The sequence below is a fragment of the Anabrus simplex genome, chromosome 2 (assembly GCF_040414725.1).
Source record: "Anabrus simplex isolate iqAnaSimp1 chromosome 2, ASM4041472v1, whole genome shotgun sequence".
Lineage (NCBI taxonomy): Eukaryota > Metazoa > Arthropoda > Insecta > Orthoptera > Tettigoniidae > Anabrus > Anabrus simplex.
Window position 1 is genome coordinate 829,825,179 of NC_090266.1, and position 26,243 is coordinate 829,851,421.

Sequence of the window (26,243 nt, forward strand, 5' to 3'; positions counted from 1 at the left end):
TGTTTAGCGACCAGGGAGCATTAGTTCAGTTTGTCATCTTCGCTGCTCTGTGGGGAATTGCAATTATTTCACCGAGTTTGATAGTATGTTGGACAGGGTTATGAGTGGTAGGAGGAGGGAACACCCTTAAAATTATTTGTGCGAGGCACAGCCGCTAGGTATCGTCACTGTTCGCCTCGCATGAGTCACTCTCGGTGCGCAGTTGCAACATTTGGTCCAGTGGAGCGCGCGAACGAACGGGGCGGTTGCAGCGAAGGCAGGAAGGGCTCGAAGGGAAGGGAACGGAACGGAACGGGTCGCTGGCTGGCATAAGGCGAAGCGGTAGTGTTGAGAGTGCTTCTGTCGTGTGCTGTAGAGGAGTGCGGAGCTTGACTCGACGAGGCTGTTACCACGCCCAAGGACTTAGCTGGTGACCAACAGGATTAAGATAACAGGTAAGCCCCTAGATAAGAATAATCAATATCGCGACGTCAGAGATTATTGAAGTTTAATTACCCAGAATTCGGCATGGAGTTATTTGAAGGATTCGTAAATTGGACATTATGGTTTTCATGTGGAAAATCGGTTCAGTGCTAGCAATTAATAATCAATAAAGACTAGTATGATTTTTGTGATGGTTCCAGTGATACATGATGTTTATTAGTTCGTCTGCATAGTTTCTTCCTTCAAAAAGCCGAAGTGGAAATCCACAGCCTGTTTCCAGTCATTTGACCGGGTCAGGAATAGATCGAATGAAGCCCCCATCTAGCGGCGAGGATAGGAATTGTGCCGGCTGCCGAAGCCTGTTGCACTCCTCTGGGGCAGTGATTAATGACAAATGAAATGATATTGGAGAGTGTTGCTGGAATGAAAGATGACAGGGAAAACGGAGTACCCGGAGAAAAAGCCTGTCCAGCCTCCGCTTTGTCCAGCACTAATCTATCATGGAGTCCGGGATTTGAACCATGGAACCCAGCGGTGAGAGGCCGGCGCGCTGCCGCCTGAGCCACGGAGGCTCTGTCAGAAAGCCGTAGTGACCATAATAATGTAAATAATATACACAACATTTGTAAATAAAAGTGAACTGTAATAAAATTGTCTATTTCCGAATCAGCCTGAAAATATAAGTGTCTCACTTCATTATCTTATGTGCAATAGTGAAGATTTTGACTACTTAAAGTTTTTAAATATTCTTCATACATGTTTAGTTTTCTTCGTAAGGAAGGAGAGGCGCTGTTCTGCGCGTTTTCACAGCATGTAGCCTGTACTTCTATAAATGCGGTTATGCCATAATTATAGTGTTCTGTGTATTTCCTTCTAGCTTTGTATGTAGCTTTCTTTCGCACTAGTTTCCAAAAGAGATTTAGATCATGTGTGATCAGCATCGAGGTAAACCACGTGCATGTTTTCGTTATGCCATGCCGGTACTGCTTTGTAAATGAGCAGGGTTTTTACGTTTTATTCGAATTGTCTGATGTTTTCGTATGGCAGATTTATCAAAATGACCCGCTGAGCAATTCTGTTTCGTATTAGGGTGCTAAATTCAAATTGTTTATAAAAATGTGAGCAGTGCAATTAAGATGACAAGTCTTTAATTATAATAATATATCCAGTATTTTTGTGTTCAGATTATGATGCAAAAAGAAAGCAAAACAGTACCCTTTGTTTTTGCATTTTGAAGATATTTCTCCTAATTATGAATATAATAAATACGAAAATAATGTATGATATATTGTTTGTTGCATGCCGACTTCTTTTAAACACATGTTTGCATACCCTATTTGAAAGTATGCGCAGGAAGAATACAATTGTCGCCCGCAGCTCGTTCGTAGAATTGCAAGATTTGTGAAAAGCATTCGACTCCTTATTATAATCGAAGAACAGGAAATTGAATTGCCTAGTCTGATATAACCAGTACTCAAGATCGATACTTTATGCCAATTATTTTATACTTCTGTTAACAGATACATTTTCGTGTTAATGTTAGGGCACCAGCATTCGATCCAAATGGGACCAGGAGGATTGCACGACTGTTAGAAGCGCTACTTTAACTAGACATTTTTTCACTCCTTAGTTGCCGACAAAATGCTCTACAAAATCTCTGCTAATATATATAGCTTCGGCAGTTTCCATTTAGTAATATCCTGCCGATGTCCTGGATGTTCGGTCCCTTAAAATAATCATCGTCGTCTTCAAGCGGCCGGACTGTGTCTGGACGATATGCAGTAGGGCCTACCCTACATAAGAGAACAAATGTGCGTGCGAGCTTCGAGCTAGACTTCCTCTTTTCTTTCGATGTTTGGTGTCTGTGACGATGGTGAAGTGTGAATATGTTCGTGAAAAAGCAAAATTATTTAATTTATTTAAAATTATTTAATTAGGTACATTAAGTAATCTGTCTTTATGAAATGAATAGCGAAACTTACTGGATGGAGAAAGACACGACTGTATTTTGTGCGCTTCTGATGATTGAAAACATTATGGACGTCAGCTATAAATGCAATTTAAGATGTCAGTGGACAGATTAGGAAATTACTATGTAGTATATAACTTAATATTACTATAAAACTCTGTAGTTGCGTATTCACTGAAGTCGGACAAAATGTACTTTCAGATTAGTTTCGTCCCTCGGTCATAAATGTACTGGACAAAGACAAAATAGTGCCGAATGTCTGCCGGGAGCATACATACTCGGTGTTCTCGAAGGAATGCTCAACCATAGATTTTACGTTAGAGGAAGACTTTTGTCAATAAGAAATGTTCTACTCTATGCCAGTGTTTTTTTCTTCCATAATCTACATTTTGTTCGCCAAGATTACATACCTCATTCTATCTTCCAGCTCTTACCCCAGTAGTTTTCACTTCTATGTGAAATAAAAAGGTGACCTAAAAGCTAGGGTTCGGAGCAGGGAAGATTATATAGGACTGATCCCTTTGTTCTACATCCTAGTTCAGTAGGTGCGTGTTAGCTGCGGTGGCACTGAAAGGAAGTTATGCTCACTAATGACAATTTAATGACTCCTCATAGCATTGTAGCCATTTCCTCCGAAGTGTTGACTGGGGCTCTACTATAAAAAGCGATAATATTCTGTGTTGTAATATAATTCTGAGATGGCTTTGCATGTAAAGTATTTCCTTATTTGTCAAGTGCTCTCATTTTGATAGTTGCGGGCGGTCCTAGTGCGGTTTCAACTTCAATATGACAGTCTTTTATTGTGTAGAAAATATGCCATGGATCTGACGATTCACCCTTGTTTGTGTTGTTAAACATATGGAGATGACAGTAGAGGGACATAAGCAAGCAGGGAGAGCAATATGTTGGCTTGTTTAAATACCCTTACTGAATGTCTTGGAAATATCTCATGGACCAGGACTGTACAGGGAAAGTAACAATTAGTCTGATAGTCGATCATAAAAGAAACGATGTATGCTGTAGTCGATACTAACGATTTCTTCCACTGTTGTGCAAGGAACAATATTGTAGTCCCCCATCTTCCCGTCGGAGGGCAGCAATAGGCAGTCCATTACCCGGCGAATAGTGATCCAATATGCTTTACTTCATTTCTGGACGTGTAACTTTCACGTTGGTACACGAACTGAACCCTATGTATAAGGTAGAATGTGGTCACAGGGGTCCGGCATTATTATTTTGTCGATAACAAATTGTTCTTCCCGCCTGCTAAGCACGATTTAGTTTGGTCGCCTCTCGTTAAGAGCGCGCGCAGTGGAGCATGTTAGGGTTTCCGGTGTGCCCGTTTAGGCTCGTGTCCGCCTCCAGCTGCGCACATTCCTGGAGTATTCACCCGACGCTTTGAGGGATGATTAATGCCATTTTGCTTCATCACGATGTATGTTTATAATGGGAAACAGTTCTTATTGGCTTCTTCATTGCCGAGGCTAGGACACTTAGCACCAACATGGTTTATTTTTATATACTATATTACTATACCTACCTATTTTTTATATGAAAGTATAGTAATCAGATTATTAGTACGTTTACATGGGGATTGAGATCGATTTGAGTACACTTACCGTATTGAATGCGATCCCCGTTTACATGCAGTAGGCTACTTAAGTATCGTATTGAATCCGCCAGGCAACATCGACGTATACGAACGATGCAGAATTGTAGTAAAATCGTTATCACCTCTTAGAATTTTAAAAACGCCAAATGCAGTAGAAACCCAGAAGATAACGTTCAGTTTTGAAAGTATGTGTAGTATTCTAAACGTAATTGGTGCAATAGATGGAACGCACATTCCAATTTTACCTCCAACAGAAGGTTATTGTGATTTTGTTAATCGCAAGGACTGGCCGTCTTATGATATGATTGCAGTTGCTGATCATTTATACAGGTAAATATATTTACTGGCTTATTATATTTGTTATTTCGACAGAATTTTGATGATGATGATTTCGTCAGAACAAACATGGAGTGTGTGCGCAGTAGTTTTCAATACGATCTCAGTACGATCCGCGTTTACATGGAACTCGATTGGAACTGAGCACGATACGATCCCAGATTTTACCGTATTCACCTTGAGACTCAATCCGAACTGAGTCCCTGTTTACATGGTGTTCTCAATACGGGAAGTGTACTCAGATCGATCTGAATCCTGCATGTAAACGTACTATATGGCTTTTCGTGTGCTGATCCCGTCTGTTGCTCGTCGTATAACTTACTGGTTCAGTAATTTAAATTATTCGTGTCTCTCGTAGGTCGTAAGTTGACATAGATTTTTTTATCTCTTACACTGTTCTTTTCCTGAAACACAGCTTCAGTGATAGGAACACGAAAAACTGATAGCTGGAATATTAAAGTACTAAAGTATAAGATTATAAACATGTACATAATCAGACTTCTTGCATGTAGCTGTTATATAGCCTACATTTTTAAAGGGCGCAGTTTCGTCCAGGTGAACTAAATCAACTCAGAACATGGATCAGTATAATACTCTAGATACAAATCTTAACTGAGTACAATTTTTTTTTATAGTTGCTTTACGTCGCACCGACACAGATAGGTCTTACGGCGACGATGGGACAGGGAAGGGCTAGGAGTGGGAAGGAAGCGGCCGTGGCCTTAAGGTACAGCCCCAGCATTTGCCTGGTGTGAAAATGGGAAACCACGGAAAACTATTTTCAGGGCTGCCGACAGTGGGGTTCGAACCTACTATCTCCCGAATACTGGGTACTGGCCGCACTTAAGCGACTGCAGCTATCGAACTCGGTAATATTTAAATACACTATTTTTGAGCTTTATTTAAAAGTCCATTGGTCTCTCCTCTTTCAGTCTTTCTTTAGCGAAATTGAAAACCGAAAATGCGAAACCTTGGTTTTTTTTTGTGGCTCACATGTGGGGCAGCTGTAAAATGAGTTATATTTCATAGCATATTTGTTAAGGATATAACATATGAAAATATCATGTAAACATGTTTTATGTATATAGACCTGACAGTTAACCATTAAGCGCCTATCATCATTAATAGGGTCCGGCCCCATGGCTAAGTGGTTAGCGTGCTGGCCTTTGGCCACCGGAGTCCCGGGTTCGATTCCCGGCAGGGTCGGGAATTTTAACCTTAATTGGTTAATTTCGCTGGCACTGGGGCTGGGTGTATGTGGCGTCTTCATCATTTCATCCTCATCACGACGCGCAGGTCGCCTACGGGAGTCAACTCAAAAGACCTGCACCTGGCGAGCCGAACTTGTCCTCGGACACTCCCGGCACTAAAAGCCATACGCCATTTCATTTCATCATTAATAGGAAGTGAAAAACAGATTTTCAACAATTCATAAACTTCTGACCGTCAAATTGGAGGGTGAGGGGCTAGGACAAACGTGAGTTTTCAGTGTGTGGGTCATGTAGTAGCACTTCCTCGGTTTGTTCCATGTGGTTAAATGTAATTATCCCTTGAATATCCGGAAGAGAATTCCTTGCCCGGCTTAACACATATTTCTACACATTTGGATGCCAAGTGTTAGCACTGGTATTCGATCGCGCTACCATGAGGTATAGGAGGAGAGTGCCTAACCAAGAACTGCTATACAGTCGGTCTCACATTCCAATAACATTGACTTCATAGCCTTTAACATCATATTTTGTGAACAAAATTTTTCCAGTGTTAAAAATTATTTTCTTACGTGAGAAATCTGAACAAGAGTGTTTTAAAAATTTCATGTGGCTTTTGGCCCCATCAGCCATACAGCAGCAAACAATTAAAAATTTACAAGTCACATATGACAGACACAGGAAAGAAATCACAGAAATGGCAGACAGAAAATATCACCTGAAGCAGTCTCTTTATCACACCACATACTCCCTGGATGTTCAGACATTCACAATTCGTGATTTGCATTTTTTTCAACATAACTAAAATCACTTCAAATTTCTGATTCAATAATAGTTAAAAAAGACAGGAGTTATGTATTTAAATCACTATTTTTGAGAAATTGGGCTAAAATCGCATATACTCTCTAGTTGACAGGAGAGAGAACTGGCGCGCTGGTTGGATACAGTCTCTTTCACATCACACACTCCCTGGATGTTCTGACATTAACAATTCATGATTTGCACTTATTTTGACCGTGACTAAAATCAATACAAAATTTTTATTAAAGAAGAGAGGGGAGAAGACAAATTATATATTAAAATCACTATTTTTGAGAAATTCGCCTAAAATCTCGTATACCCTCTGGTTGACAGGAGAAATAGAGTTCAGTTTTAATCCATTTTGAGAGCATTGCTGTTCGTGCAGCACTGTACTTTGAACAAACAAATACAACGTGGTTCAAATCTGCGACAAACGGAGGGCCATACTCACGTGTGAGTGTCAACATTTTTGTACGGTAGAGATGCTTAGCGTAACATCCGTGTTCGAGTCGCATGCGTATGAGGGATGTGATATGACGTCTGGCGAGTTTGATGCTGTCGAACCATGGTTTATTAGCTTGAAGTGCGGCATAATATCGTCTTTTGTGCAAATCCTGTGTATTCCATTCCGCTGACCATTTTCTTTGAGCTTTCATACGGATAATAGGAAGAAAGTCTGTATAAGGGAGTTGGATTGCTCGTAAGTTGGCTGCAGTTGTACTTAATTTAGCGAAGGGGTCTACTGTTTCATTGTGTTAGATTCCGGCATGTCCCTTGATTCATAGAAATTGAACTGTTACTCCTGGGAGTTGTGCAATTCTCACTAATTGCAGAATGTCAAGGACGTACTTTGTGGTCCAGTCAGGTTGTTTTAAACGTTGTAACACGCTGAAGCAGTAAATCAGTCACTACTGATCTGCATTTAGAGCAGCCGCCCGGGTGGCAGATTTCCTGTCTGTTGCTTTCCTAGCCTTAAGTGATTGCAAAGAAATTGGTAAGTTGTTCCAAACCCTAACTCCCCTTCCTACAAACGAATATTTGTCTGTTAGGATAAGAATTTTCTGGAATTGTTGTGACGTACCATAAAGTATAGCTGCTTGAATTGCTAGCATTTCCGCTGTGTAGATGGAAGGTGGCTGTGGTAAGGGCCGTTGTTCAGTATCTGCTGTTAATGAACAGTAGAAAGCATATCCTACTCCTTCTGAAGTTTTGGAGCCGTCTGTGTAGATGCATGTTAACTCTGGCTAAGCTGTTTGTAAGAGTGCCTTGACTGTAGTGTTCATATTCGTTCCTGAAATCACTGCATCATATATAGAGAAAGTGTTCGGTGGTAAAGGCAAGAGCCGAGAGCTCATAGTCGTAGCAAAATACAGGTACTGAACCAAATTGAAATAGTCTATATAAGGTTCTCGCTGAATATTTGGAATTCACTTCGTCGTATCGGTATCTAGAAGTACCATTCTCACATTTCTGTTTTAAATCATATTTTTCGTCTTTGTTGGGAACTTCTTCGAATGCCAATTTCTCTGATCCGAGGATGTTTCCTTCAGAGGTCTTGGAACAAGAATGATAGAGACTACGACTTGCACATTAACTAGATTTAAGCTTTACGTCGCACCGACACAGATAGGTCTTATGGCGACGATGGGATAGAAATGGCCTAGGAATTGGAAGGAAGCGGCCGTGGCCTTAATTAAGGTACAGCCCCGGCATTTGCCTGGTGTGAAAGTGGGAAACCACGGAAAACCATCTTCAGGGCTGCCGACAGTGGGGCTCGAACCCACTATCTCCCGATAACTGGATACTGGCCGCACTTAAGCGACTGCAGCTATCGAGCTCGGTATCATTTAAAATATATTAGTTTGTCTTCTGATGCCTTGGCTGTTCTTCTCTCTCTCTTTTTTTTTTTTTTTTGCTATGGGCTTTACGTCGCACCGACACAGATAGGTCTTATGGCGACGATGGGATAGGAAAGGCCTAGGAGTTGGAAGGAAGCGGCCGTGGCCTTAATTAAGGTACAGCCCCAGCATTTGCCTGGTGTGAAAATGGGAAACTACGGAAAACCATTTTCAGGGCTGCCGATAGTGGGATTCGAACCTACTATCTCCCGGATGCAAGCTTCACAGCCGCGCGCCTCTACGCGCACGGCCAACTCGCCCGGTGTTCTTCTCTTGGTTGGTCATTCATTTCTTACGTCACTTGGAATGACATTAGTCGACGAGTAAGCTTGAGTGGAGCTTTTACAAGCAGGAATATGAAGATAAAGTTGAAGTTCAAGACGACAAACAGGGACAAATATTCATTTATAGGAAGATGAATTATTAGGGATTGGAATAACTTTTAAGGAAAATATTCGATAATTTTCTAAGTTCTTTAAAATAATTTAAGAAAAGACCAAGTAAACAATTGATAGGGAATCTGCTACCAGTGCGATAGCCCTAAATGTAGATGAGAATGATTGATCACTGCAGCTTCCTTTTGTACCGACGGGTTAGGGCTACTTCAGGAACAGGAAGAGAAACAGTTCTATTTATTGCATACACTTCGCCTCCAAATGACCGATCGGGTACATGGTGGTTCGAATCCAGATTAGTGCATGTTGAAATGAAACTTCTTGTCCCTGTGGTTCGGATTGCAAAACTTCAAGTTCCATGACAAATCACAATATCAACTATCGGGTAAAACTGCAAACCAGAAAACCTTAATGATTGTGTGCATTTTTTTTAAAAAAAGCTGTGATTTTCCAAATCTTGATATAATATTCTCTGGCATAAGTCCCTCAAAACAAATTCCTGTATGAATATTGTTTGCCTGGATTGTTACGTAATGTATCAATTGCATATCATGGAGGAATCCGGTGGTCGCGTTGGTGGTGAATTATTTTATGGGGCTAAACAACAAGATTATAAATACTTTTGATGGCTTTACAGACAACATTTAGAGGTTGTAGCTTTTGTGTGCAGCACGGAAGAAAGGTGAACATGTAACGTTCATTTTTCTTGCTTACATTTTTATTTTTACTGAAGTCCTCGTCACGACTGCCTGGTGACATCAGTTTAAGGAGATCGCCCTGTACTCGCTGCATGCTGTATAGGAAGCATTATGCCCTTCATGGAATTCAGGTATCATCCATTCTGAACTTGCGCCGAGACCTACCGTAAGTTCCAACTAGAATCATTTACGTGTTAAAAGTCGACCTCTGCAACCTAAATTAAACTATTTTTAACGAAGTTACTCTCGAAAATATACAGGGCTGTCATTCGTCTCGCCAACTTGTTATCTTTCACTTTGACACTTTTTTTGTTTCGAGGATAGGATATTCCAGAGACAAACACGAATATAGTGAAAAGCGAACGATATATTGCACCCTTCGCCCTGAAGACTGCATTGATTGAGGGGTGGATGAGGTTTCCAGACAGGTGGGGTCTGCTGACATAGCATGACGCGACTGTAAATCTTGTGATTGTTAGCCACGCCAGTCTTACGCGGAATTTGAACCACAGGTACGAAAAATAACCTTTCAAAACTCCCACATGAATGGGCTGGAATTCGAACCGCGGCCGCCTTGGTGTGAAGCCTGTTACTATTTCACTTGGTTGTCTTTCTTCCGGGTTACATAGTATGGTTTGACTTGCGATTTTAGCTCGGTTGATGCAATAGTAGTTTGTGGCACATTATAAATTGTATGAATAAGCTCTGCTCTAATTAGTCAGTAAAATTAAAGTGGTATGTTCATAACGTGTCCTGTGTACATATCAATAGCTTCTGTAATGTTACTTTGACGGCGCGGAGGACTTTTTTCTGAGCTCCCACAGTATGCAACAGGTTCCCATTCACAACGATCTTTGTTATTCGTAACCCTTTCCAGTTGTCCACTTATATTTAAATACAGAATTTCTTAGGTTTAAATGTGACATTCACGGTTCGTTATCAGTCATATTCTTGCATCGTTTGAATGGTCTAGGCTCGGGTCCCCGTTGTGACGTAAATATTCGTGCCTGTTTTTAAGAGCCGGCGATGGTTACGTTACCTCTCTGCTTCCGTGTATCATATGATCACTTTGCTATCCTCACTTGGTAAGTTAGTTCTTGAAATTTTAGGTTTCTGTTGTGATTAGTACTAAAACGTTGATAGGACATTCCATGTGGGTGTGCTAACTATTCATTGACGAATATACCGAGCAAGTGCCTGCGCGGTGTGAGTCACGTACCTATCAGTTTGCATTCGAGAGATAGTGGTTTTGAGCTCCGCTGTTGGCAGCCCTGAAAAGGGTTTTCCATGGTTTCCCATTTTCGCACCAGGCAAATGCTGGGGCTGTATCTTAAGGCCACCCTCGCTTCCTTCCCACTCCCAGCACTTTCCTATCGCATCGTTGCCGTAAGACTTATGTGTCTGGTTGACGTAAAGCAAAATTGGACAAATAAAACAAAATTGCGAATAGGGAGCGGAATAGCAGTTGAAGTCCATCCCTCATTCACCAGTTTGGCAGTAGTTCGAAACTCTGCCAGTACATGTGCAATTTTTGAAATGAAAAGAAAACACGTCCCTGTGATTCGATCTTCTCGTTAAACGGGAGGTCAAATAGTTAATTCATGTTGTTGGCTTTACATCCCACTAACTACTTTTTACGGTTTTCGGAGACGCCGAGATGTCGGAATTTAGTCCCGCAGCAGTTCTTTTACGTGCCAGTAAATCTACGGACACGAGGCTGTTGTATTTCATCACCTTAAAAACCACCGGACTGAGCCAGGATCGAAACTGCCAACTTGGGTCAGAAGACTAGCGCCTCAACCGTCTGAGCCGCTCAGCCCGGCAAACGCGAGGTCTCATGGCTATGATCACTTACATCCGCAAGTTTGGTTGTTTGAAAGCATATTTCTGAATACATTTAAAGCCTGTTTACTGAAAATTAAGAATATGACTCTTACATTTAGTAGATTTAGTCAAGTTATACATACATTTTTGGAAATTCTGTGCAGATAAGAATAATTACTTTCGGAGGGAATTGGGGAGTACTTGATGTTAATGTTCTGAGTAGTCGTCCGAGTTACTCAAGCGGTGTTATGCGGTAAAAATGAACATAAAAGGTAGTCTCCTTTGTCACATACATTGGCTGTATTCGAAATCCTGAACATGCATTTCATTTTCCATATTTCATTGAATCTACTATTTTTTTTTGCAAGTTGCTTTACGTCGCACCGACACAGATAGGTCTTATGGCGGCGATGGGACAGGAAAGGCTAGGAGTGGGAAGGAAGCGGTCGTGGCCTTAATTTATGTACGGAATACCATCTTCAGGGCTGCCGTCAGTGGGGTTCGAACACACTATCTCCCGAATACTGGGTAATGGCCGCATTTAAGCGACTGCACCGATCGATCTCGGTACCAACTCACTTTCAGCATTCTTCTGTAACACCACATTTCAAAAGCTTCTATTCTTTCTTTCCGAGCTAGTTATCGTCCATGTTTCACTGCCGTACTATGCCACGCTCCAGACGAACATCTTCAGAAACACCTTTTTAATGCCTATAGACCTATCTGTTCGAAGTGAGCAAATTTCTTTTCTTAAGAAAGGCCTTCCTTGCTTGTCCTATTCTGCAATTCTTACGTCTGTCATCGTTAGTTATTTTACTATCCAAGTAAGAATATTAATCTACTTCCTTTAAGACTTCATTTCCTAATCTAATATTTCCTGCATCACCTGACTTCATTCGACTGCACTCCATTACTTTTTACGTGGTTTATTTTCATTTTGTACTCTTTCCCCATGACTCTGTCCATACCATTCAGCAATTTCTCCAGACTCAGATAAAATATCATCGGCAAATCTCAGGGTTTTGATTTCCTCTCCTTGGATTGTGATTCCAAATTCATCTTTGATTTCCTTTTCCGCCCGTTCTTGATAAACATTGAAAAGTGTGTGGAAGGAGGGGGGGGGGGGGGGCAAACTTACCTTACCTCACTCCTTTCTGGATTGCTGCTTCTTTTTCAAAGCCCGAGATTGTAGATAATTCTTCTTTCTCAGTATCTTATTCCGGTTACCTTCAGAATCTCAAATGGCTTGGTCCAATCAACATTATCGAATGTCTTTCCTAGATCTACGAACGCCATATACGTGGCCTTGTTCATCTTAACTCGGTCCTCTAAGATCAGGATTGCTTCACGCGTTCCTACATTTCTTCTGAAGCCAAATTGAACTTCCAACTCTCAACTTCTTACGATATCACGGGGAATGGCTTACCATAATTTCTTGAAACTCCATATTTTAAGTTCATGGATAACCAGGTTGTGCACTAGGCTACTCCCTATATTCGATGTATACAGTGGCGTAGCAATATTAAGGTGGTTAAGAGGAAACTTCAAATTTCTCCGTTAATATTCGTTGTGTAGAAAAATTGTAAATAACATTTGCGCAATATATAATTTCCAGTCTTTCATGTTTCATGCTTTTTGTACCCAAGGAGGAATAACGGAAATAATCAAAATTGGATTTTTCACAAACGTCCACTTATTTCCGCAAATATCATTCCTGTTTAATATCTGTAAATAACAAAAGAGAAAATGCAATTTCCAATATTTTACACCCCACACATTTTTAAATTTTGTGATAACTGAGATATTGCCGAATCCGTCAACGGCGAGCATCGCTGACTTGGAAAAGTCAGTAATCCGCCAGCGACAAGTAGTGCCGCTAGTAATACATAAATGTAGAGCAATTTTTCATTAGGAGATGTGGGTTCGAATACCACAGTCGGCAGCCCGTTTCCGTGGTTTCCCTTTTTCACACCAGGCAAATGCTGGGGCTGTACCTTAAGGCCACGGTCGCTCACTTCCCACTCGCCCTTCCTTATCCTATCGTCGCCGTAAGACCTATCGGTGCTCTAGAGACCATTCCTCGGCTACTCGTGGACTTCTTGACAAGATTTGGATTAAGTGCTGACCTTCTCCACTTAGTTGTGACAGCCGCATTCAGAAATCACACATATAGACCTGACAACCACCTTGAAGCTACCCTGTTTTCATTTAAGTACTGTATTGAAAAATATTTTTTGAAAGATTATCTATTGTTTAAGGTACTATTTGTTCTCGTAGCAGTCTGCAAGTGTTGGGGGAAGATATCAAATATATATACTGTGTCGGCGCGACGTAAAGCAATTTGTAGAGATAAAGACACTTGACAAAGTTTTGCAGCATCAGTTCAAATATTGTCCCTCCGTCAGGCCTATAAATCCATTTCTAGATCTAAATGCTTTTAAGTTTTCTTACGTTAGTGTTAGAAGTCATTGTAAAATTAAAATCTTATTTTTACGTGTGAAGAATGTGTATTACAGAAGGACGCACAATACATCCATGCACATTGGTTGAAGTTGGAATGAAAGCTGTACGGTTTAAATATAATTTTAACCTGAAAACAGCGATTGACTTACATCAGGTGTATTCTAAGTGCAAGGAAAGCCGGCAGGGCTACTGGAGCGCTACAGGACACGGCAGTGTGCACTTGTAGAGTGGAACGCTCGCCCATTCGCTTGAGGTCATTGTACGCTTCCTTGCCTTCACAGAATCTTAAAATTAATAGTGTTTTTAATGGAAGAAATGGCTTCCGTTGTGTACCTGTGCATTCACAACCATGCTTGGGATATACGAGAAGTCGAAAGCTTCTTTTGACTACTAGTCGTTTGAGTTAACTTCCTGCCTGATTATTGGGGAGGAATATTTATATTGTAGTTACTGGGTTATGGTATTCCAACGACAATCATTGTTTCAGAGCTGTTCCGATATTTTACTTCCGAATGGCTGCAATGGCGCTCGCTTCCCATTCATACGGTGGCAGGGTAGAATCCCTGCACAGTCGGTTGAAATTTCAGAATACTTGAATGCGAGGGACTAGTGGAACCCGTTTTCAGAACGGAATTCACACTTTGGTGCCCTGTAAAATAATTTAAGGATTGTTAACACACGTAGTATTATTAACATAGTGGAATGGTTGTAGGGTATATATTCATGAGTGTTAAGAGAAATTCAATCAATCAATCAATCAGTACTGATCTGCATTTAGGGAAGTCGGCCAGGTAGGGTTGATACTTCAGGAAACGTTGATTTGCGGTATATCTTACCAAGGAGAACAAAACTTGTCCCAATGACCCTCTTCATCTCTCTTCAAATACTACCTTCCTTTTTTAAAGGATGCTCTGTGATAATGAAGCCATGCGATTCTATTTCAGTGTGAATGTATCTTGTAGCAGCTCGCTTTCTCGCACCATCTACTCTCTGTGTTTAGCACTTACTATCCCTAAGCTAATCAATAATTTATTTTAGCAGCGCAGCATTTTCAGGACATAATCCTGGACTTAGACGACTCTTACAATGTATAGCAATTTATAAAAGAGACGTTGAACAAATAATAATAATAATAATAATAATAATAATAATAATAATAATAATAATAATAATATAAATTTATGACAAAACCCCGACTACTTGCACAGCGCCTTAGTCTTAGTAAACGACTGCTTATTCATTATTTTACGTGAAAATGTACCATACAAAGCTGTGAAGAGTTTCCTATAAACATGAAAAGGGGTTAGAATAACAGGTCTCGAAAAGGAAAGGAAGGAACAAATAAATAACTGAGATTGCAGCATTTCAAAAATCCTACGTATTTTCTAATTCCAACAAACTGGTGTGTAGTGGCTTTTTAACTGGTTGATTAAAGAGTTCTATCCCAGCTTAGTGATCTGTGTGATTACATATAAGAGTACCTGAAGCAGCTTTCTATAGCTATTAAACTGAAGACTGGAAGGGAGCGAATTAGTTCCATTCTTGGTTAGTAATTGTTTCGACAATTCGAGCCTGTTGTAATGAAAACACTTTTGGGTAACCCTGCTTGACTCTTTAATATTCCAAATCCACTCTTCATTTTGTAGGCAGTGCGCTGTACCGCATCAAAAACACCCTCTCCCAACACCTCCTCCCACAACGCCTTTTTTGTTACCATCGAAAGACTCCCACTGAGAGCACTGAGCTGCGTCCTTGTATGGATATTACACGCATCTTTCAGGTCAGCATTATCCTCCTGTTTTCCATGACGTTTATATAATGTTATGAAGAACTGTATATTGAATTTTAACGAGCACACCACTATGTTAGATTTTTGAGCAATGTGGCGTGTAGTGTAGTTGGAGTATGTATATTTGTACAGATGTCGCGTCAGTCCCTGAGGTCGAACGAGAGACCTCTTCTTGGCTGGAAGGGAAAGTTACTTTCAACTCCGTATATCTAATTTTCCCCGATAATAAGGGTTTAAAAGTTGGTGTGCGAGTGGGGGAATATGAAATCGAATATGATTAAAACTAAGACTTCAAAAGTAATAAAGATCTCTCTTTCATGTAATATATTAGACTACCTTTTATTAGGTCCCATTACATGTCGTTTCATACTTCCAAATGTGTACGCACCCCTGACCTTCCCGTCTTCCATTTCACTGCACAGGAGAAGAGAAACCGAGCGAGTTGGCCGTGCGGTTAGGGGCGCGCAGCTGTGAGCTTGCATTCGGGAGATAGTGGGTTCGAACCCCCTGTCGGCAGCCCTGAAGATGGTTTTTCGTGGTTTCCCATTTTCACACCAGGCAACTGCTGGGGCTGTACCTTAATTAAGGCCACGGCCGCTTCCTTCCCACTCCTAGTCCTTTTCTATCCCATCGGCGCCATAAGACCTATCTGTGTCGGTGCGATTTAAAGTAAATTAAAAAAAATTAATATTTAAAAACACCTAATAAAAACTCCTAATGATTATGATGATAGTAAAACTGTATACATATTTACATTATATACAATACAAAATATTTATATCTAGATTTTTACTTGGTTGTTTTCCATTACTCTAAAATCAGTCTATCCAAAAACTTAACTTTTTCACACTTTATTCATTAGGAGTGCGTTTACGCCTCTTGTAAGAATTAATGTGCCTAAGTTTATTTATATTTTTCATCCTTATGAACGTTCTGGAGTCCGCCTCTGTGGTGTAGTGGTTAGCGTGATTAGCTGCCACCCCCGGAGGTCTGGGTTCGATTCCCGGCTCTGCCACGCAATTTGAAAAGTGGTACGACGGCTGGAACGGGGTCCACTCAGCCTCGGGAGGTCAACTGAGTAGAGGTGGGTTCGATTCCCACCTCAGCCATCGTGGAAGTGGTTTTCCGTGGTTTCCCACCTCTCCTCCAGGCAAATGCCGGGATGGTACCTAACTTAAGGCCACGGTCGCTTCCTTCCCTCTTCCTTGGCTGTCCCATCCAATCTTCCCATCCCTCCACTAGGCCCCTGTTCAGCATAGCAGGTGAGGCCGCCTGGGCGAGTTACTGGTCATTCTCCCCAGTTGTATCCCCCGACCCAGTCTGAATCTCCAGGACACTGCCCTTGAGGTGGTAGAGTTGGGATCCCTCGCTGAGTCCGAGGGAAAAACTGACCCTGGAGAGTAAACAGATTACGAACGAACGAACGATGAACGTTCTGGTTCTGACACAAAATATAAAACAACAAAATCTTCAAGATCAAGGTATTTTTCTTATTTTTTCCTTTAAGAACATAAAAACTCCTGGACATTTCTTAATGTAGTTTCCGTGAAAGGCACTAAAGTCATTTTCCATTTTAATAATAGAATTAATGCACTCATCTGTGGGTTTCATTAAGTGCTCTCTTGAAATGGTTTCTAGCCGATTCCTAAGTGAAGGAGAAATGTTCACATTGCCAAGCAGTGTCCAACCAAAATAGATAAATTTGTGACAAAAATTGTAATGTTGTTGTTGAGGAGGATGGTGATGATTTCACTTCAGCTGTCAGTAGCTCGGTCTCTCTAACTATTTCGACAGACACGTTTGCATTATTTTCATCTAGAAAATGTTCCAGAAGTCCATTGACAGCTGAAGTGAAATAATCATTATCCTCCTCCTCCTCAACATCAGCATTACCATTTTTGTCACAAGCTTATCTATTTTGTTTGGACACTGCTTGGCAGTGTTCGTCATTATCAAGTATGAAGTTTTGAGTCACCTCATCTTGCTCAGACAAAACGTCTGCACTCAGAGATTGGACATTTTTTTTCATCTGGACAGTTTTTACTCTTTACCACGTCACCTGCTTTCCGGCTTAAAATTAATGATTTAATTCGCTGCGATACAATGGTAGGGAGAGGACGACATAAAAGCGACCAGGTCCTCGGATCTGGAAAAGGTAGCTCTCAATTATGTCCTGGTTACACTTGGCCGCCATTGCGTAAGTATACCCTTCTGATATAAATCCTTAAATAGACCACGAAAGCTATTTTGTTTTTGACAGTTATTCTCATGGTGAAAATTAATTCGAATAATTTGTCAAGAACATGATTTTGTTGCTCTATACAATTCCCACAGGCACTTTTTAAACTGTTTGTATCACACACGGGGACACTGGAGTTTAGGGCGTTAAATCCATTGTTAATCGTGATTACATTATCTCCTACATAGCTGAGCTCTGGGATGTTATGGCATATTGCTTTACCCACAGTCAGTGATAACAGTTCAGCGGCTTTCCGTACATTTTGCCTCTCCGTTCCAGTCACAAGAATATGCTTCATTGAAAGCTTATGCGTATATTGTAGGTCTTCGCCCTCACGTTGCATTTCAATTAATTTTGTAAATGCTTCTTTATCCTTCATCAAGATGATTTCTTTTTAAAATTTCGTGTGGCTATTTCTAGTCGGGTGCAGCCCTTGTAAGGCAGACCCTACGATGAGGGTGGGCGGCATCTGCCTTGTGTAGGTAACTGCGTGTTATTGTGGTGGAGGATAGTGTTATGTGTGGTGTGTGAGTTGCAGGGATGTTGGGGACAGCACAAACACCCAGCCCCCGAGCCCCCGAGCTACTGGAATTAACCAATGAAGATTAAAATCCCTGACCCGGCCGGGAATCGAACCCGGGACCCTTTGAACCGAAGGCCAGTACGCTGACCATTCAGCCAACGAGTCGGCCATCAAGATGGTGATTCCTCAGTAATTTAAGTGCATGAGGCACATCACAAAAAAACCCCCAGCATGTTACCTTCTTTACGTGATGGGTTTTCCAGCCTCGGTTTGTCCCACGAAATATTCAGATCAGTAATACATTTCCTATTTGAAGGTCCCATGTCACATACAACTGCTCTAACTTTATATCCGGTGCTTTCTACAACATGAATTACTGTACTTCTACTATCAGTTCTCTTGGAATTGCTGTATCAAAGTTGTAGTAGATAGGTTGCGTCCACTTTTGAGCTAAACTTCTTATTACAATGACTTCAACATCGTCATGGGTCCTCTAATCATTTCTTAATTTGATCAAAGCACAAGTCGTTGTTACCCTTCATTTCATCAAAGGCGAGTATAACATCTCTTTCCAAATTTGTAAAAAGACTTGATTGTGTTTTTAAGATATTAATTCGCAACTCAATGAATCCAGGAGAAATAGAAAATTGTCTTAGCCGTCGTTTGATTGTAATTTCGCTAGGGAGAGGGTAATTTATCACGTCTCTAGCAAAACACAATGCTTTATATAATACAGACCCTAAGGTGACCGCCGTAGCAATGTCCTCAGATGACCAGCTTGAGCATCTGCCTTTTACTAAAGCGTGCTTGTTGACTTTTAGAAAAAGTACCCTCAAAAACGTTAATTTTATTATCTTGGTATTAGCTGCACTAAGACGGTCCTGAAGATCCTTATTTTTCCGTTTTAAGTCACAATTTTCTAGTTTAATTAACTTCAATTCTGCAAGTCATTTCAGCAATTTTCTCATCACAGAAACATTGATGTTTACTTTTGTTATCTAATTCCTTCCTCAAGATTGCAGTATTAAAATGTTCTGCTTTAATTGGTGCCTGTGATTGTAAAATTTGCCCTATCTCCTTACGGTGATTTCGTTTTTGTGCCCTTATTTCACGATCTTTACAGGACTGACTCGCTAATCATTACTACTCGGTGGCAAATTTAAATGTGGTACTGCGTCAGGCCTTAAATCACGTCTAATTGGAAGGTTTAATAACTCGTTCACTCTTGAAGTCCCTTATGTAGTCAGAGTCGTCGAAGTGTACAGAGCACACACGAGCATTCTCAACAGTAAACGAGTCAGCTCGTTTACAGGCATTAATCCACATTAATTTAATGTCACTGTTCTTTGGAAAACGATGACATTTAATGTCTTAAGTCCTGCTGGTGTCTATCGTGGTTAGAGCAACCGGCGACAGCACAACACAGAAAAATTACTCTTACACTGTTGTGAATGTAAACACCATCACTAAACTAATGGCGCTCTGCTTGGTTTAGCGAACTTGGGGACCGCGTGACGTCAGGAGGCGTACATGGCTATGGCGCTCATCTTATGTGCTCAAGGTTTGTGCGATGGAATCTCCATGCAGGCGTGTGATATTAAGAACGCTTAAATGTGTCTTTATAAATATCGACAAGTTAAAGACCATCTTTTCAGGACAAAATTCCGACACATCCATGTCTCTTAAAATTATGGCAGGGGCCTTGATGTTAGGCCCCTTTAAACAAGCATCGTCATCATCAAAATTATGGCAATTGAAAGGACATTAAACACTTAATAATAATAATAATAATAATAATAATAATAATAATAATAATAATAATAATAACAATAAAGGTTTTCAGCGACGGTAGGGATGGGAGAGGTAGTTGCCATGGACTTGATTAAAGTACATTTCCCTGGTGTGAAAATGGGAAACCGTTGGAAAAACTTCAGGACTACAGAAAGTGGATTCAAAACCAGTCTTCCGAATGCAAGCTCACTTGTACGTCACAAAAGCGCGTAGCCAACTTGTTTATTATTATTATTATTATTATTATTATTATTGAGGCAATAAGGGAGTGATCCTTATGCATTCTGATGAAGGCACGAACTGTGAGAGCAATAGCCTACAGGTAACTGCTACACCACGGAAAATTGCACATGAGTCTCCAAAATGCGGATCAAATCAAGCCTCGACTGTTGGATTCCTGTTTTTATTTGTTTGGTGTTACGAAGCAGTCTCTCCGATGATGTAATTTGCAGAAAGTGTTTCTCTATAATGTTGTTGGTTAGTTACTATAGTTGATTTACGTGAGAGCTTTGGATTCTCGGATACTGTACCGCGAACTAGGGAAGTTCCGAGTGTGATAGTGTGTCGAGATAGTGTCTGTGTCTCTGTAATTACTTCGTGGGTAGGACTGAGAAAATTCGGCCGTGGCTATCCCGGCATTTATCAAAAGGTGAATTGAGGAAACCACGGAAAAGACCTGTAAACACAGACGGTGCGCTTTCACTGCACGAGTGTTACTTGGGGCGGAGTGCATCCTGTTCTATTCCTGAAACTAGGCAAACTCGCGTCTACTGGGTGGGAAGTTTCTGTGCCAACCGCTAGACTTTGGCGGCGAACGTTCTAATTAGTCACTGAAATAGTTAAGTAATGAATTAGACGCTTATTTTGGGATAATCTTGAAAGGCATTTATTGTAATATTTTCAAACGCCTTCGTTGTCTTAATTTTACAGATTGTGTGACCAGTGACAACAGTTTCATACGTGTGCTCCGGTGCTTGGTGCTTTAAAGACTTCGGCGTACACCACGCCCTGGTTTCTCTCTATATCATTCAATAGATTGTCGTTAACTGAGGGGCTTTCTGTTGATTTAATATTCCTGATAGTTTTACATGTCCCCAAGGTAATTTTAATATTGTTTTAAGGAGACAATGAAATTACCTATCTAGTCCTTCAGCTGCTTCGCTACGGTTTTGATTAATTAAAATTGCCTTGGAACCCATGGCTTGTTCCTTGCAGCGCAGACTCCGGCGTTTTCAAACAATTTCGAAGTATTTTGTATTAATATAAGAGTTAGTAAAGGGTGTGTAAAACAAGGCTGCTGTTGTTCATGATGATAATTCTCTGGTCAAATGCGACTGAGGATGCAGTCAGTCTCACCACACGGAACTCCTGAATTTGCTGGACATATAGGTGGGCAGTACAAGGCCCCAATAGGCCGTATGTGCTTGGGATTTATAATAACAATAATAATGTGTGTTAAACATGCCTTTGTCGGGCTGTGTAGCTCAGGTAGTAGAGTGCTGGGCTTTGAACTCAAGCTCAAGTTGATGGTTTCGATCACGGTTAACTAAGTCCATGGTATTTGAAAGTCCTAAAACAACCTAGCTTGTCGGTAGATTCACGACACGTAAAATAGCTCCTGTGGAGCAAAATTCCGGAACCTTGGCGTTATTTAAACATAGGCCTACCTTCATTAGCTATCCAGAGGTTTTCTTTCGATTTTTCCCTTGAAGGTGGTTCAAAACATGCTTGTAAACTTAAGAAAATAGGGGTCTCTGGAATTTAATCACTCACATATGCCAACTAACTGCACCAGGATTCAATCTCGCAACCATGAGTATAGAATGCAAGCGCCTAAGTAACTATGCTACTCAGTCGGTCACAGAAACGTGGTTTCCTAGAGTATTTAGTCGTAGTTCGTGCGTCTTGAGCTTAATGTTGGCTCTGTACGGTCTGTTACATTCGCAGTGTACGGTAGTTTCGTCTCTCTTTCGTACTGTCGAAATAGCAGACATGATACAAGCAAATTAACTGCGATATTCTGATTTTAAAATAGTACTGCCAGTACCAGACATGTTTGACAAAGGAATTTGCACTTCGAGACCGAAAACTTAGTACGCTTCACTATTACTAGTAGAGACGGCGGATTTATAATTGTTATATAGTGCTGTAGGCCTACTGAATAAACGAACGAGTGATACCCGTACTTCTTTCACGCTCTTTGTAGCGTCGCCGGCCTTCGTCAGGAATACTCTCATCTTTGTTTACAGTCATTACTTGCTGTGAACGTAGGCGTATTAGCAGTAGTGCGCAGAAAATTTCACGAAGAATCTGGGAATTCTGCGTTTGGCAATTCAATCCCGGGCCTCGGCGTTTGCCATTGGCTTTATTTATTTATTTATTTATTTATTTATTTATTTATTTATTTTCTTCAGGTTCTTTCAGTTCCAATTCCCAATGCCTCGCTTCAAACCTCTGGGTACCTATTCCATTCTGAGGCTGAAATAATTGGTTACCTCAGTATTACAGACAATTCGATAAAAGTACAGGCGCGCGCTTCAGAATCACGTAATGTGCAATTGGCCTGCTGATAAAATGTACTGGAATAAGTCTCAGATGGGTGGGTAAGGGAAGGTAAAGGACACTGTTCCAGTTCCAACGGTCAGCGCTTTGCCGCCTGAGCCACTCAGCCCGACAAAAACCGAGGTAGTGTAATTTGTTTCAGTGTTATACGGGCTGCAATCTATTTTAAGACTGTAAAAACCGTAAATGTTTTTTATGGGACATAAAACCATTATTATTATATGGTTCATGGTGTGGGTTACTGTAGTCACGTCCTAGTTCGTGAACCATGGGCAACGGCTGAATGGCCTACTAAGTGGCCCTGAAAGTCGGGATACCAGTTGCTACGCAATGGGCGTGGGCGTCTCGGGCATATTCTGAGTCATTGCCCTCCTTGTGCTCAGGCGGCTAGGGCTATACAATCCACCGTGGTCCCTAACCCGTTAGAGGAGAGATCCTCACTTGGACTATGTGTAAGTAGGGTAGCATCCTGCGTCACGAATTTACCGAGCTCAGAACATTCTAAGCAAGCCTCGGACTTATGGGAGTAACGGAGTCCCACTCCCATTTGACAGTCGAGGGACTCCTTGGAAACAACTTGGCGAACGAAATGGAATTCGATGGGGAGCTATCAATATTAATGGGGATTATGGGATAAAGAAAGTAGAACTGGCTGAGTCAGCAAAGAGGATGCATATGGATGTGCTAGAAATGAGTGATATTCAGGTAAAGGGAGATAACGAGGAAGAGATAGGAGATTGTAAAGTGTACCTGACGGGTGTTAAAAATGGATGGGCAGACAGGGTATGGAGTAGGACTGTTCATCAGGAATACTATTGCACGCAACATAGTTTCTGTTAGGCACGGAAATGAGCGAATGATGTGGGTAGATATGGCAGTTGGAGGAATTAGGACGAGAACTGTCTCAGTGTATTCACCATGTGACGGTGCAGATGAGAATGAAGTTGACACGTTTTATGGAGCATTGAATGGCATCGTAGTCAGGGTGAACAGCAAGGATAGGATAGTGCTATTGGGCGATTTCAATGCGAGGATTGGAAATGGAACTGAAGGATACGAAAGGGTGATTGGTAAATGTGGGGAAGATATGGAAGCTAATAGGAATGGGAAGCGTTTGCTGGACTTCAGTGCTAGTATGGGTTTAGCACTTAGGAATACATTCTTCAGGCATAAAGCTATTCACCGCTACACATGGGAGGGTATGTGTACCAGATCCATAATAGACTATATCTTAACTGATTTCGAATTCAGGAAATCTGTTAGGAATGCACGAGTAGTAGTGAACTAAGTATTTGTAGGCCTAGGATAAAGTGAAATCTGTCTGCAAACGAATAAGGGTAGACAGTCTCCAGGACGAGGAAATTAGACAGAAGTGAGAAGTTCCGAACAGTGGACAGTAAGCAGGTTCAGGATATAGACAGAGAATGGGTGGCATACAGGGATGTGTAGTGGAAACCGCAAGGGAATGCCTAGGAACAACTGTATGTAAAGATGGGAAAATGTGAACATCTTGGTGGATTGATGAAGTGAGAGCATCTTGTAAACGTAAAAAGAAAGAAGGCTTATTAGAATCAAGGGCCGATTCAGACAGGGAATTTTGCGCAGATGAAAGAAACAGGGCGAAAACAAAGTTATTGAATCCAAAAAGAAGTCGTGGGAAGATTTTGGTAATAACCTGGAAAGGCTAGGTCAAGCAGCAGGGAAACTTTCTGGACAGTAATAATCTTAGGGAGTGAAAAGGAACTGAACAGTGTTTTGGGTAATTCCTGTGAACTCATAGATGCCAGGGAATCACTGGAGAAGTGGAGGGAATATTTTGAAAATCATATCAACGTAAAAGGAAATCTTCGTGGTGGTGTCGCGAACAACCGAGCTCATGGGGAGGAGGAAAGTGATGGTGAAATTACGCTTGAGGAAGTGGAAAGGATGGTAAATAAACTCCATTGTCTTAAAGCAGCAGGAATAGATGAAATTAGACCTGAAATGGTGTATAGTGGGAATGCTGGAATGAAATGGCTTCATAGAGTAGCAAGATTAGTATGGAATGTTGGTACGAAACCTTCAGATTGGACAAAAGCAGTAATTGCACCTGTCTATAAGCAAGGGAACATGAAGGATTGCAACAGGTATTGAGGTATCTCTTTGTTTAGTATACCAGGCAAAGTATTCACTGGCATCTTGGAAGGGAGGGTGCGATCAGTGATTGAGAGGAAGTTGGATAAAAGCCAGTGTGGTTTAACACCACAGAGGGGCTGTCAGGATCAGATTTTCAGTATGCGCCAGATAATTGTAGAATGCTACGAGAGGATTAGACAGTTCTTTGTTTCATAGACCTAGAGAAAGCATATGACAGGCTACCGAGGGGAAAGATGTTCACCATACTGGGGGCTATGGGATTAAGTGTAGATTGTTAAAATCAATCAAAGGCATTTATGTTGACAATTGGGCTGCAGTAAGACTTGATGGTGGAATGAGTTCTTGGTTCAGGGTACTTACAGGGATTAGACAAGGCTCTAATATTTCACCTTTGTTATTCGTAGTTGACATGGATCATCTGCTGAAAGGTATAACGTGGCAGGGAGGGATTCATTTAGGTGGAAATGTAGTAAGCAGTCAGGCCTATGCTGACGACTTGGTGTTAATGGCAGATTGTGCCGAAAGCCTGCCGTCTAATATCTTGGAACATGAAAATAGGCGCAATGAGTATGGTGTGAAAATGAGCCTTTCGAAGACTAAATTGATATCAGTAGGTAAGAAATTCAACAGAATTGAATGTCAGATTGGTGATGCAAAGCTGGAACTGGAAGATAATTTCAAGTATTTAGGGTGTGTGTTCTCCCAGGATGGTAATAGGCCTATAGTAAATGAGATTGAATCAAGGTGCAGAAAAGCTAATGCAGTGAGCTCGCATTTGCGATCAACAGTATTCTGTAAGAAGGAAGTCAGCTCCCAGGCGAAACTATCTTTACATCGGTATGTTTTCAGACCAACTTTGCTTTACGGGAGCGAAAGCTGGGTGAGCTCAGGATATCTTATTCATAAGTTAGAAGTTGTCCTTTAGGCAATATTTTGCACGTCACAATGGATGGGCCGAATGTTAACCTCAGTTTTATTGAAAAACTTGAAAATCATTTGCAAGTGCTAAACCCCGAGGCCAAATCTCTTCTTGATATAGGCATATGCAGTTTGCATACAGTGAATTGAGCCATGAAAACTGGGATCCCCAAAATTGACTGGGATCTTTGTAATTTTTTCATATCTCTGCACAATCTCTTTAATGATGGCCCAACTCGACGTGTTAATATATAGACATAACAACTAGTACCGCATTTCCTTACAAGTTCACTGCAATAGGATAGGTGGAAAATGGATGCTGTGGTGATCAAGCTCTTAAGATATATGATCACATTGACAAATCTGTGTACGCTAAAAAAAAAACCTTATACCTTAGAGAAGCTGTGAAGAATCCACTGCTAAAGACAAGATTAAGTGCTTTTAGAAGTATTTTGCCAGATGTTGAACCTTTCTTCAGAAGATTTCAAAGTCAGAAACCTATGGTTCCTATGACTGATTTGTCTTCAAATTTGAAAACTGTTTTGAATATAGACCAAGGGTAATTGGAATCTATTATATTCGCGTACATCAGAAATACAAGTACTTTTGATCTCAAGAGTGCTTTAAATCCACATGAAATAGTATTAGATTGGTGTGG

The 26,243-nt window shown here is 41.0% G+C and overlaps 1 protein-coding gene across 1 annotated transcript in view; it reads left to right on the forward strand.

Moving 5' to 3' along the window:
* The first annotated feature begins 275 nt into the window (after positions 1 to 275).
* The window catches only part of LOC136864491 (microtubule-associated protein 4), a 159,789-nt gene continuing 133,821 nt past the window's right edge, over positions 276 to 26,243 (forward strand). Inside the window, exon 1 of the mRNA XM_067141528.2 lies at positions 276 to 434. The gene's annotated coding sequence lies outside the window, so the exon portion shown is untranslated. The remainder of the gene's footprint in view (positions 435 to 26,243) is intronic.